This window comes from Sus scrofa, chromosome 14, assembly GCF_054392235.1.
Source record: "Sus scrofa isolate SSC_HxYL_T2T_F1_AM1 chromosome 14, Sscrofa_HxYL_maternal_Yorkshire_Landrace_v2.0, whole genome shotgun sequence".
Lineage (NCBI taxonomy): Eukaryota > Metazoa > Chordata > Mammalia > Artiodactyla > Suidae > Sus > Sus scrofa.
Genome location: NC_139396.1, coordinates 21188852 through 21200990, shown reverse-complemented (window position 1 = coordinate 21200990; position 12139 = coordinate 21188852). Strand labels below are relative to the sequence as shown.

General features: G+C 55.1%; 1 protein-coding gene across 24 annotated transcripts in view; it reads left to right on the top strand.

The window, feature by feature from the left end:
• SEMA4D (semaphorin 4D) overlaps nt 1–12139 on the top strand; it is a 121401-nt gene that overhangs the window by 45162 nt on the left and 64100 nt on the right. For 6 of the 24 annotated variants that reach the window (XR_014826371.1, XR_014826370.1, XM_021073818.2 and 3 more), the window contains exon 1: nt 11398–11526. The exons of 15 other annotated variants lie outside the window; for them this stretch is intronic. The gene's annotated coding sequence lies outside the window, so the exon portion shown is untranslated. Of the gene's footprint in view, nt 1–4075; nt 4232–4335; nt 4603–9839; nt 9916–11397; nt 11527–12139 lie in introns of those variants that run through there. 3 more of the 24 variants (XM_084994480.1, XM_084994481.1, XM_084994479.1) reach the window with 3 other exon arrangements.

Here is a 12139-nt window from a genome sequence, read left to right as displayed (position 1 = left end):
TGGCCCCTCAGAGCCAAGTGGCACTGCAGCATAAATACACGGCAGGCTGTGGGGACCCAGGCCCAGAATATAGAATATATTCTGCGTGACCGTGGGAAATCCTGTCCACGACTCTGTATTAATTATGTATTGACGCAAGTGTGCATTGGATATATATTGGGCAAAGTAAAATACATTATTGAAACTAACTTCACCTGTTTGTTTTTTTAATTTTTTTATTTTGTCTTTTTGCCATTTCTAGAGCCACTTCTGCGGCATAGGGAAGTTCCCAGACTAGGGGTCGAATCGGAGCTGGAGCCACCAGCCTACGCCAGAGTCACAGCAACACGGGATCCGAGCCGCATCTGTGACTTACACCACAGCTCACAGCAACGCCGGATCAGTAACCCACTGAGCAAGGCCAGGGATCGAACCCACAACCTCATGGTTCCTAGTCGGATTCATTAACCACTGAGCCACAACGGGAACTCCTGTTTTTACTTTCCCAGTGTGACTTGTGGGCCTATCTGAAGTCACACATGTGACTCACGTGTGTGGCCTGCCTGGTGTGTCTGTGGGAGGCACAGCTGTAACCTCTTCTCTGGCCCCCTGCATTTGAGTTCCCTCTTCTGTCAAGGTCCAGCCTACGGTGAGACTTTGAGAATGCCTTGTAGCCAGCTAGCTCTGAGTGCTCTTGTTTTTGCGTTTCTGTACACAGTTACAGAAGCCTGCCGGTCCTCATACAAGAACTGGGTATGTGGTCAGGCTTCATTTCTTCTGCTCAGGGAGCCAGCCCTCGGCTTCAGCAAGCACACTGGTCCCTTGAAAGACTATCCTAGCTCCCCATTTTTCCCAACGCCCTGTTATCTGGGCTCCCTGTTGTCTGGGTTTCCGTCTCCGGGTCTCTGGATAAGGAGACGTGCGATGCGTCCCGTGCATGCTGGTTGGCCCCCTGAGCCTGCCTGGCAGTGGTGACTTTGATGAACTCCTGTCTTTGATCTGATGGGAGGAGGGACCACCATGTAACCTTCTGCCACCCCTGGGAGCCCCTGCCAATGAGCTGCTGAATGGGGTCTGCCATTTGAGCAGCTGTGGGGCACGTGGCTCTAGTTCTGGGAGGGCGCCGCGGGCCTTCCCACATCTGGCTGGGCTATTTATATCCCACAAAGGCCTGTTTTTCTCCGAAAAGAGTGGGCATGTGGTGATGCTGTCATACGCACAGTTGAAGCCAATGAAACGAGCCTTTCAGTAAATGACTTTCTGGTGTGTCCGACACGTTTTCAGGGCATGCACAGGCCTGGGGGTTCCATGTGTGGTGCATGGGTGGAGCTGTGATCCCCCAGGGCAGCCCCACTCCCGCATCAGGAGGGCATGGGTGTGGGAAGGTATGGGTGACCCCAGCAATGTACTGAATCCTGAACTGCACCCGGCATGCTCTAGGCACCAGGCCTTCCATGGTGTAGAAAGCTTTCTAGTGTTGGGGAAGATGGACCATAAAGTGGATCAGATATGAGAGGGGGTGAGGGGATATGGGTGTGAAGAAGAGTCATCAAGCGAAAAAGGGTACCCAGAGGGCCCCACAGAGATGGGGCAGTTGGTTGAGAAAAGATAGGCGCTGGGCCTGGGTTTGGGGGGAGCATTCCAGGCAGAGGGAACAGCAACTGCAAAGGCCCTGAGGCAGGAGCATGCCTCAGGTGTTGAGGGGCAGGTGAGAGAAGAGGTCGGTTGATGGTGAGCTTATCGAGGCTCAGGGCTACTGAGATGGGAGCCTTGGGAGCCAAGGGTTTGGACAGGACTGCAGGCCTCTGGGGAGAATGGACCCGGAGGACAGAACCAGGCACTCGTTAGGATACTGTGAGGTGACCCAGAGGGTGGTGTGGCTTGGACCATAATGCAGCAGTGGGAGTGGAGGATGGTCCGATTTGGCATTTGTTTGGAGGTGGAGCCAAGGGGACTTGCTGCTGGTTTGGATTTGGAATGGGTGGGGGCGGAGGATGCGCTGAGGGTTCAGCTGAGTGAGGATGGAGGCTCCATCTATAGGCCAGCTCCACCAGGTCTCCTAGGAGGCAGCCTGACCTTGGGAGATGGGGAGTGTGGTCTGGGGACACCTGAAGATTGGAGGGGAGGAGGCCCTGGGAGCCTACATCAGGGAGGTGTCCATGGGGTGGCCCTGAGGGGTAGGAGCTGGCCAGAGCTCAGCACCAAGTTTTCCCAGAGACCAAGCCACCTGGCCTAGGGACTTCCCAGGAACGTGCATCCGTCAGATGAAGCTGGTCTATGCAGGACACAGGGATGGGTCCATGGGGTGAGCTGGCCCTGATGGGAGGCTTGTACAGGTGGCTGCAAGGGAAGGGAGGATGTAGGCAGCGGATGGGGATGTGTCTTGCCCAGCTGAGCCCCTCCGTGTGCTCTGAGTGGCGGGGCTCCATGGTGTCTGGAGGCAGGGGTGAAGGTGTGGCAGGGGCCCCTGCCCCTGGCATGGCTGGGCTTTAGGACTCTGCACAGTGTGGTTGGGGGAGCGGGAGGTGGGTTTAGGAAGGAGGCCCTCTCCTTCTACGGGAGGCTCACATGGACACCCTTCATGCCTTCAATTGCTTCGCCTGGCTGCCTCATTAGAAAAGCACAGCTCGGAGTTCCCGTCGTGGCTCAGTAGTTAACGAATCCAACTAGCATCCATGAGGACACGAGTTCGATCCTCGACCTCGCTCAGTGAGTTAAGGATCCAGCGTTGCCATGAGCTGTAGTGTAGGTCGCAGACGTGGCTCAGATCCCGGCATTGCTGTGGCTCTGGTGAAGGCTGGTGGCTACAGCTCTGATTCAACCCCTAGCCCAGGAACTTCCATATGCCACCGGTGTGGCCCTAAAAGACAAAAAGAAGAAAAGAAAAGCACAGCTCTTCAGGGTCTCGAATGGCCCAGGCCTTTGAGCCAAAGAGGATACTCATTTTTGCAGGAGACTTCTGGGGGCGGCAAAGTGTCCTCACTAGAACCTGAGAGAGGCCCTGTTGGGTTCATTATGGAGACAAGATCATGCATCTTTGTTTTCTTATCCATGTTGGTGGTGGGGATGTGGGTTATTTACTGACTAGTCTGTGTTCATTCTGAACCTGGACCAGGCCCTAATCAGAACCACTCACTCAAGTGCCAGGATTGGGGTTTTGGTCTTTTGTCATAAGATGAGGAATAGCCCCCCAAGAAGTCACATTCTAATCCCTGGAACCTCTGAGTGTTACCTTTTCGAGAAATGGGATCTTTGCAGGTGTGATGCATTTAAGAATCTCACATGGGGGAGTTCCCGTCGTGGCGCAGTGGTTAACGAGTCCGACTAGGAACCATGAGGTTGCGGGTTCGGTCCCTGCCCTTGCTCAGTGGGTTAACGATCCGGCGTTGCCGTGAGCTGTGGTGTAGGTTGCAGACGCGGCTCGGATCCCGCGTTGCTGTGGCTCTGGCGTAGGCTGGCGGCTACAGCTCCGATTCAACCCCTAGCCTGGGAACCTCCATATGCCGCAGGGGCGGCCCAAAGAAATAGCAAAAAGACAAAAAAAAAAAAAAAGAATCTCGCATGGGGAGATGATCCTGGGTTATCTGATGGGCTCTAGATGCCATCACAAGTGTTCTTTTGAAAGGGAGGCAGGGGAGATGTGAAAGACACGAGGAGAAGGTGACGTGAAGATGGAAGCAGAGATAGAGTGATGTGGGCGTGATGGCCTGATGGCTGTGTCAGCTTGGCTGTGCCAGCAGTGCCCAGACACTTGGTCAGACCTGATTCTGGGTGTGTCGGGGTGAGATTAGCCTTTGACAGTGTAGGTGGAGTAAAGCAGATTACCCTCCCCACGTGGGTGGGCCTCGTCCAATCAGTCGAGGACCTGAATCCCCACCTCAGCCTGGCTGTCTTTGAGCTGGGGCATCAGTCCTTCGAGATTTGGACTAGAGGTGGAACTTGCACCATCAGCTCTTCTGGGTCCAGCTTGCTGACTGCAGATCTCAAAGCTTGGCCACCTCCATGGTCATGTGATCTGATTCATTCTAATAAATCACTTTCTCTGTATATACACATCCTATTGATTTTGTTTCTCTGGGGACGCTGACTAATACAGTGGCCACAAACCAAGGAAGGCCAGAAGCCACCAGAAGCTGGAAGGAGCAAGGAAGACCTCTCCCCTAGAGCCCCAGAGGGAGCGTGGCCCTGCTGACACCTCGCTTTCAGCCCAGTGACACTGCAAACTCCAGGCCTACAGAAAGAACCAGGAGAGGTTAGATTTCCTGTTGTTCTGAGCCTCCCAGCTTATGGTCATTTATCAGAGCTGCCACAGAAAAGGAACACAGCCAGTGTAAACAGCGCTACCGTAAATACCCTGGCCACATGCGTGCGGCTGTGATTCAGGTGTGGATTTCAGGGAGTGGCCCTGCTGGGTCAGGGTGTGTGTCTCTTTGTTTTATAGATGATGCCAGATCACTTTCCAAAAAGATCTAGCAGTCCGTCCTGTCCCTGGTCCATGTGGGGACAAGTGCCTGGCCTGCTCCCGCACGTTCTCTTGGCAGGAGTGGCCTCTCTGACTTTGTTGGTCAGAGAGGGGCCGCAGAGCTGCAGCTTTGTTACTCGACGGGTGTACCCTTGCATCTGGTGAGTTTGTGCTCAGAGATCCCACGCGTCTGTGACTCGCCCATTTGTGTTCTTTGCCCATGTTTCTCTCGGGGTGTGTCTCCTTCCTGCGCCCATTGGTAGGGGCTGTTGACTTGTTAGAGATGTTGACAATTCTCTTCCGCCTTGTAGACATGTATTTCCAGTTCTGTGGTTTGCCAGTTAAATTTATTAAAGTGTCGCTTGTCATCAAGATGAAATCACTGCACAGTTGAGCATGTCTCCCTTTGCTTTTACAGCTTCTGGGCACCCGGGTTTGTTAGGAAGGCTCCACAGGCTGTCTCCTGAGCTGGCAGGCGTTCCGTTGTTTGGTGTACAGATTCTGCTCTGGAGCAGCATTGCACGCTTTTGCAGAACCTGGAGCAAGGTGCCTGGGAGAGAGGGAGTCCAATTTGCTTTCCTTCCAGTGTGCCAGCCCTCATTATTTAATAATTCATCCTTTGACCAGTGAATTGAACTCCCACTCTGTGGTACGTTAGTCTCCTGTAAACTGGTTCCTGTCAGGGATTCTCCTTTGCCTCTCACTGGCCTGTTTGTCTACCACGAGCCAGCATTGCATTGGTGGCTGCTGTATGTAGAATGTGTTTCAGCAGCTGGTGAAGGACCCCCTCCCCCCCGCCCCGCATTGCTAGGCTCTGTGTGATGAGACATTATAGGACTGTGTGTGTGTATACACACACTCATGACTGAGTGTCCATGTCACGAGTGTCTCCTGGCTCCTGGGCAGATGAAGACCTGGGTGGGCGCATGAGGGCTGTGCTGCCAGGGGCAGTGGGCAGAAAGGTGTGGTGGAGGTTGGAGGGAGGGCCGGGTAGAAGAGGACCCAGAGTCCCTCAGGCTGCGTAAAATCACCCCTCTGTGTGTGCAGAATTTGGAAACACTGTTAAACAAGTGAGATAGAGTCTAAGAAATAGGCTCTAAACAGAAAACAAGTTTATTATGGGTGGAGTGACAGGAGAACCCGTTGCACTGGCTCTGCTGTCATGTTGGGGACTTGCCATGGCGTGGGTTTTTGCTGGGTGTGGGTGCAGTTACTCTGCACGTGGTGGGGCGTGCGTGTACATGGTGGGGGCTTGTGCCCTTGGAGTGTGTGAATTCCCCAGGTACCCCATGTCTGACGGCTGCCTTCAGGAGCTCACACCTGGGCCCTGACTCTGGGCAGCAGCACCCTGTGTCCCCAAATGCCCCTTGTGTCCCCCAGATGTCCTCTGTGTCCCCTAAATGCCCTTTGTGTTCAGACTCCCTCTGTGCTGTCCAGGATGCACTGTCCCACCCACACTGGGAGCCTGGTGAGGTCAGGGCCTGTGCTTACCTTCTTGTGGCCCCAGCCCCACCCACACTGCAGGTGGAGGTGTGCCTTGAGCTGCATGCACCTGAGCCCGCACAGGACTGACAGCAGACTCACATAAGGAAGCTGGGCTCTGCGGAGGAGGGGGTGGAGTGGGTGGGGTAGATGTCGGTGCTACGGGCCCAGGGCTGTCCTGTCCCTCTGTGCCCTGTGAAAGTCCTCCTTTGGCAGCTGCCCATGCATGGCCTGGCAGTTATGGGTGGGTGGGGTCCAAGACACACTTTTTGGGGCAGCCTCATTTATCCTCCACAGTGGCTAGAGACTGTGCAGGAACAACTGGACCGCGCATGTCTACTCTGCAATCCCCAGAAGGTGACCCAGGAGCCTCCATGTGGGAGGAGGATGAGGAGCAGACCCCTCGGAAAGGAAGGTGGGGGTGGGGAGCAGCTGGCGCTGCTGCAGGAGTGGCGTCTGCAGCTGTTACGCGTGTTCCTCCTGGGTGACTCGGGTTTTCTAGACGCAGTGTTGGCTGCTTATGCTCGGCTGTCCTCGGAGTTTGTGGATGGTCCCGGCACACGGTGGCATAGCTATTTGCCTGGTGCATGTGAACCAGGTTCCAGTGCTGCCCCAGGGTCTGTGCCCACTTGTCTGGCTTGCTTCCTTACTGGGGAGGGGTGAGGAGGGCGGGCCGAGGACCACAGCCTAGCCAAGCAGTACTAGTGCTGATCGCCTCCAGGCCTGCATGCATGGGAACCCCCACGAGTAGGTTTTGACACCAGAGCTCAGGCAGGGAAGCTGTGAGGTGCAGATTCTCTGTCAGCTCTTGGGCACCTGCAGAAGTGAAAATCCCGTCTTTGCAAATTTTACCTTGGACTGTATTTCCAGGCAGCTTCTGATGTTTCAGATCGTGCTGGCGCCTGCCCATCCTTGCTGCAAGCACCCACTCCTCTGAGGTTTTGCAGGCACCCAGAAGCTGGCCAGTTCCTTATACTTCTTCCTGTGCTGCTGTGACCCAACAAGAAGCTCAGTGTTCTTTGCAGAGCTGTTTGCATTTAAGAGACACTGGGAAGCTTGAACGCGTGAAGCCCCTCCTTCTGCATCAGTGGGGCCATGGGTGAGCCCTGGGCAGCCCTCGGCATCCATCCCACGGAGCCCCTCCCGTTGCTCTGGCTCTGACCATGACCCAGGCCACACAGGGATAGGGGTAGTAGACCTAGTCAGGGCCCAGAGGCTGTGGCCAGCAGGGATGAGAAGGACCTGAGACGTGCTTCCGGTGCCCTGGCTGGGGAGGGGGCGTTAGTAACACAGGACTTACCAGCCTCACATGTGGCGGTTGGCAAGTCCTTACCTGCACGCTTTAGGCATGTGCACATTGAATTGCATGTGCACTGGGGAAGAGAAACGTTGAAACAGCTGTGGGATGGAGCTCCCCTTATGGCTCAGTGGGTTATGAACCTGACCAGTATCCATAAGGATGTGGGTTCCATCCCTGGCCTCGATCAGTGAGTTAAGGATCCGGCATTGCCGTGAGCTGTGGTGTTAGGTCATTGACACAGCTCAGATCCTGCATTGTGTGGCTGTGGCTGTGGCTGGCAGCTGTAGCTCTGACTCGACCCCTAGCCTGGGAATGTCCATATGCCTTGGGTGCAGCCTAAAAAGCAAAGAATAAGAAAAATAAACAACTGTGGGACAAGAGCTCTGGGAGGCACTGCCAGTGCCCGCACATCCCCCTCCTCCCTGCCCGCATGAGGTGCCCGCCCTCCCACCAGCCCCCAGGCCTTCATCCTTGTGGTTGAGCCTGACCTGCATTGCTGATCAGAGGCCACTGTTTAATGGAATTTTAGTGCAGGCCCAGGTAGGAAGGAAACAGAAAGCATTGATCCGGTGTGGAGGTGAAGTGGTGCGAGGGACCTGGGGTCGTGCATGCAGGCAGTAGCCAGGATGGCAGCTGGGGGCTGGGCATTGGGGGTCCCTACAGCCCCAAGAAGGAGCCCCCACTTGGGGGGTGCCTTCTTTCTCCCGCTGCCTCTGGGCTCCCTTCACCCTTCTCATGGCCAGGACACCCTGACATAGCCTGGCCCCAGGCTCGGTGGTCAGAGCCCAGGGTCGCCCTTTCGGAATCAGCACTCTGACCACATCTCTCTTCTGGCTGTGGCCCTGATGTGGTGGGACCTTTGGGTTCCCTGCCTGGAAACTCGTGTTTCCTCCAAGTGGACCATGGCCTGTCCATCACGCATACTTCTGAGAGTCCCCAGGGCAGTCTGTCCATTGTGTAGACCCCCTGAGAGCGCCCTTGATGGTCTTTCCATCACACCTCCTTTTTTCCGGGAGATCTGGAGCATGTTACCCAGAGGGGGCCAGGCTGCATTTGAAGGGTGCAGAGGATGCCCTGGATGGCTGATGGGTGCAAGGTGCCCGAGCAGAGGCCAGGGCCAAAGGGGTCAGCGTACCTGGGAACAGCCATGTGCAGGTGAGGGGGCCGTAGGAGAGAAGCCCCGTGTCCCAAGTGGCCAACACGATGAGGGTCAGGCCAGAGGGAGGGCTGGACTACTGGGCTGGGCTGGGTGAGACTGAAAGCAGGCCAGTCTGTCCCTGGCACTTTTCCACACCCTGGCTGGTGCTTGGCAGCAGTGACCAAGGCCATATGATGACAGCAGAATTATTATGCTGTGTGTCCCTGATGCTTAAAATTGATGCTGCAATGTGGTGAGATTGAGCATGTGTCAGTTGGTTTTCATTTGACCAAAATTTGTGCAGTGGGTTCTTTGCTGACTTTTGGCCAAGGTACAAGTACCTGTAAGTAGGTTTTTAAACATAGACACCTCTTTTGCTTTTTACCATAAATCGAATTGACCTATCAATCAGTGCATTTGGGGCCTGAGGTCTGGGCGGGCTGCAGAGATCTTGAGATCAGTCTGTTGAGCTAGTGCAGATCAGAGGAGCGCCTTTTCGATGGAAGCGAAATTGAATTTTGCCTCTCATTATTTGTGGATGGTGAAAGCTACTGTTTGAAATCCTTAGCTTCTGTTTGGTACCTTGATTTCTTTGTAAAATCTTTTATCACTGAGGAAGTGTGGTTCCCCATGGATGTTTCATATAAGATTACTGCTGCTTTCTCAATGGTTAACAAATCCAACTGGGAACCATGAGGTTGTGGGTTAGATTCCCTGGCCTCGCTCAGTGGGTTGGGGATCCAGTGTTGCCGTGAGCTGTGATGTTGGTCGCGGACGCGGCTCGGATCCCGAGTTGCTGTGGCTGTGGCGTAGGCCAGCAGCTACAGCTCCGATTCGACCCCTAGCCGGGGAACCTCCATATGCTGCGGGTGCGGCCCTAGGGGGAAAGAAAAAAAAAAAAGATTACTGGCACTTTAAGAAAATTGCCTTCAGAGTTAATTACCTTCATAGACAATTTTCAGACCAGAGTGGTTTCGACTCTCAGCAATTAGACCTTAAAGGATTCAAAGAAACTGTTCTTGAAAATGGTTAGCTCATGTATTATAAGTCTTATGAAAATATCCTAAAACTATAAGGCATATTTTAGACCTTCTAAATGTCTTAAAATACGTGAATTATATATAATTCTAGTCAATGAGTATGAAGAATACTTCAGCTCATTGCCTCAATGTATCTTTAAATCTAGAAACATCCTTGTCTCTCATGAGTGACAGAATAAAGTGTTTTCATAATGCTGGTTTGACTGGAGCCACTTTGAACTCATGATGGGATGGATTTAGGTTTTCTCTAATTTCATGAGCCCAGCTCTGTCACTAGCTGAGTCACAGTCACCTGGCTCCATCTGCCAGATCGTCAAGCGTGCCTTCTTGGATTTCTGATGAGAGTCGCCACAAGGCCCTGGGAGGCTCTGAAAGTCTTCCCCAAGCCATCCCAGGGTGTGACATTCCCACCGAGCCCACCGGAGCATCAGCCGTGACCATCCTGCCTCTCCTGTGACTTGTCTCCAGGTCTGATGCTCAGGGCCTTGTCGCCAAAGGCTCTGAGGGGAGGAAGGTGAGAGGTGCCTGGGTTCAGGAGGGGCCGCTCCCTGCAGGGTCGGCAGCATCGCTTCTTGTCACTGTCTCGCTGTATCAGCACAGGTGACCCCTCCCCTGCCCTGGCGGATCGTTAGGAACCATCCGGTTAGAAGGGGCCATCGTGCTGGCAGCTGCCTGTGTGCTGTTTGTCTCAGCGTGTGGGATGGATCTGGACCTTGGTGGCTGGGTTTAAGGGAGTTTAGAGTTGAGGTCTGGAACCAAGCAAGTTTCTGTCCTGCCAGGACAGGGTGTGGGCCTCTTGTATAGTGTAGCTCTGTCTGTCCAATGGGTGTAACAGGTCCCGGTCCAGTGTATGACCAAGGCTTGGGCACCCAGTGTGTGCAGCAGTCACCCTGTGTCTGCCCACGTCTCATCCCAGCTTCCTTAGTGCTGGACATGTTAGCCAGGCCTCCATCCTGGGGACCGCCGTGACCAGAGGCAGACATCAGGAGCCCGTGCCTGTCGTGGGTGGCACAAGTAGGTCAGCACCCAGCATCACCAGGCACTGCTGCGTGCCAGGCCCATGTCCTCCCGTCGTGGAGCATGGAACGGCTCGTGGCAGCCGTAGAGCTGCAGGCCTGCTCCCTGTTGAGGGTGGTTATGGGTCGGAGGCCACGTATGGGAGGTGGAACTGCAGCATGTGTCACCTCTTCATGCTGGTTCACAACCAGGTGTGGGCATCACCATCCCCACGCTGTGCCCCCTTCCAGGCCCTGCAGGGTGGTGGGGACAGCCAGGGCTGCACTTAGGGAACCCCGCCCAGCCACCCTTCACAGACTTTGTGGTTGTCCCTGGGTTTTAGGCCCACTTGCAGAAGGACATCCTGCTGGGTAGCAGTCAGGAGGCAGACGAGGTGACACCTTGCCAGCATTCTTCCTGTGTTGGCCTTTGGGCTGGTGCAGGGGGCTGTGTGCCATCCTCACCTTACCACCACCGCATGGCCAGCGCCCAACCAGATGTCTCCACTGTCCCAGTTTTCAAGGCTGGACACTGACACTCGAGAGACTAAGGAGCTTGCCCAGAGCCCTACAAGAGAGCCTGGAAGAGGGGCAGCTCCCAGCCTTACCCCGAGGCCCCTGGTGAGCACATGGCCTGGCCTGCATGATCCTCGGGCACCCAGGGGCCCACCCTTGGCAGCACCCCACCCCTTTCCCCAATGGGCTCTAAGGCGCCTTTCTCCCCGGGATGGAAGCTCCTTCCTCCTGCCTCGGCCTGGGCCGGCCCTGCCTGCACCCCTGAGTGAGCCACCCAGGAGAACAATCGGACCCACATTGCACACAGCTGGCCATTGAAAGGGACAAGAATGGGGCAAGCGTGTTCCACGGCCCGAGGCAGGCTCACTGTGGGGGCCTTGTCCTGCTGCTGAACGGCCCCTTGTCGTGGCCCCAGTGGGCCCAGCTGCCTGTGGCCTGTCTCCGTGGCCCCACCTAGGCTGCAACCAGAGACGCCGTGGTGTCAGGACAGTCGCCCTGGGCAGCCAGCTCCCTGTGAGGAGGCGTTGGCTGAGCCAGACTGCATCCTGAGCGCCGTCTTCCCTGTGGCCAGTGCGGGGCCAGGGAGCCAGCCAGCGCGTTCAGCCCCAGGAGAGGTGAGGCCAGCGGGGCCGGGCAGTGGGGCCTTGGCTCATTAGGGTTTGCTGCCAAGGAGCCAGCGTTTTCTTTTTTCTCTTCTTTTTTGCCAGATGGTGTGATTTGTTATTTTCTACTAGAAAAATCCAAAAAGGCTCTGTAAGTTTCTGAGTAGAAGAATACATAAAAACCAGAGTTTGCTTTTTTTGGTTCTTAGGGCTTGACAACAGTGACCTCGTTTAATCCTCTAAGTAACTGGGTTGACGTACGATTGCCCCCATTTCATCCATGGGGAAATGTGGACAGTGGGGCCGAGTGCATCCCAGAATTGTCTTGTCGTTCGTGCAGATGGGTTTTTGGTTCTCACAGCTCAGTCTGAGTGGGGACTGGCTGAGTAATCAGGCAAGCCTCCGATCCCTGTAACTGAGTGACTAGACCCTGAGTGACCCATCACTGCCTCAAAGACTGGAGGAGTATGTCTATGAGAAGTCCATCTGTCCATCTGGCAGGTCAGCACGTGTCTGGGGCTGAGTCTGTGATGCGGGCAGGTGCTCTTTGGGCCTGGGGCTGCTCCTGGGTCCTGTCCCTGGGCAGCTGATTCAGGTCCCTGTGGACATGTCACAGCAGAGGTAG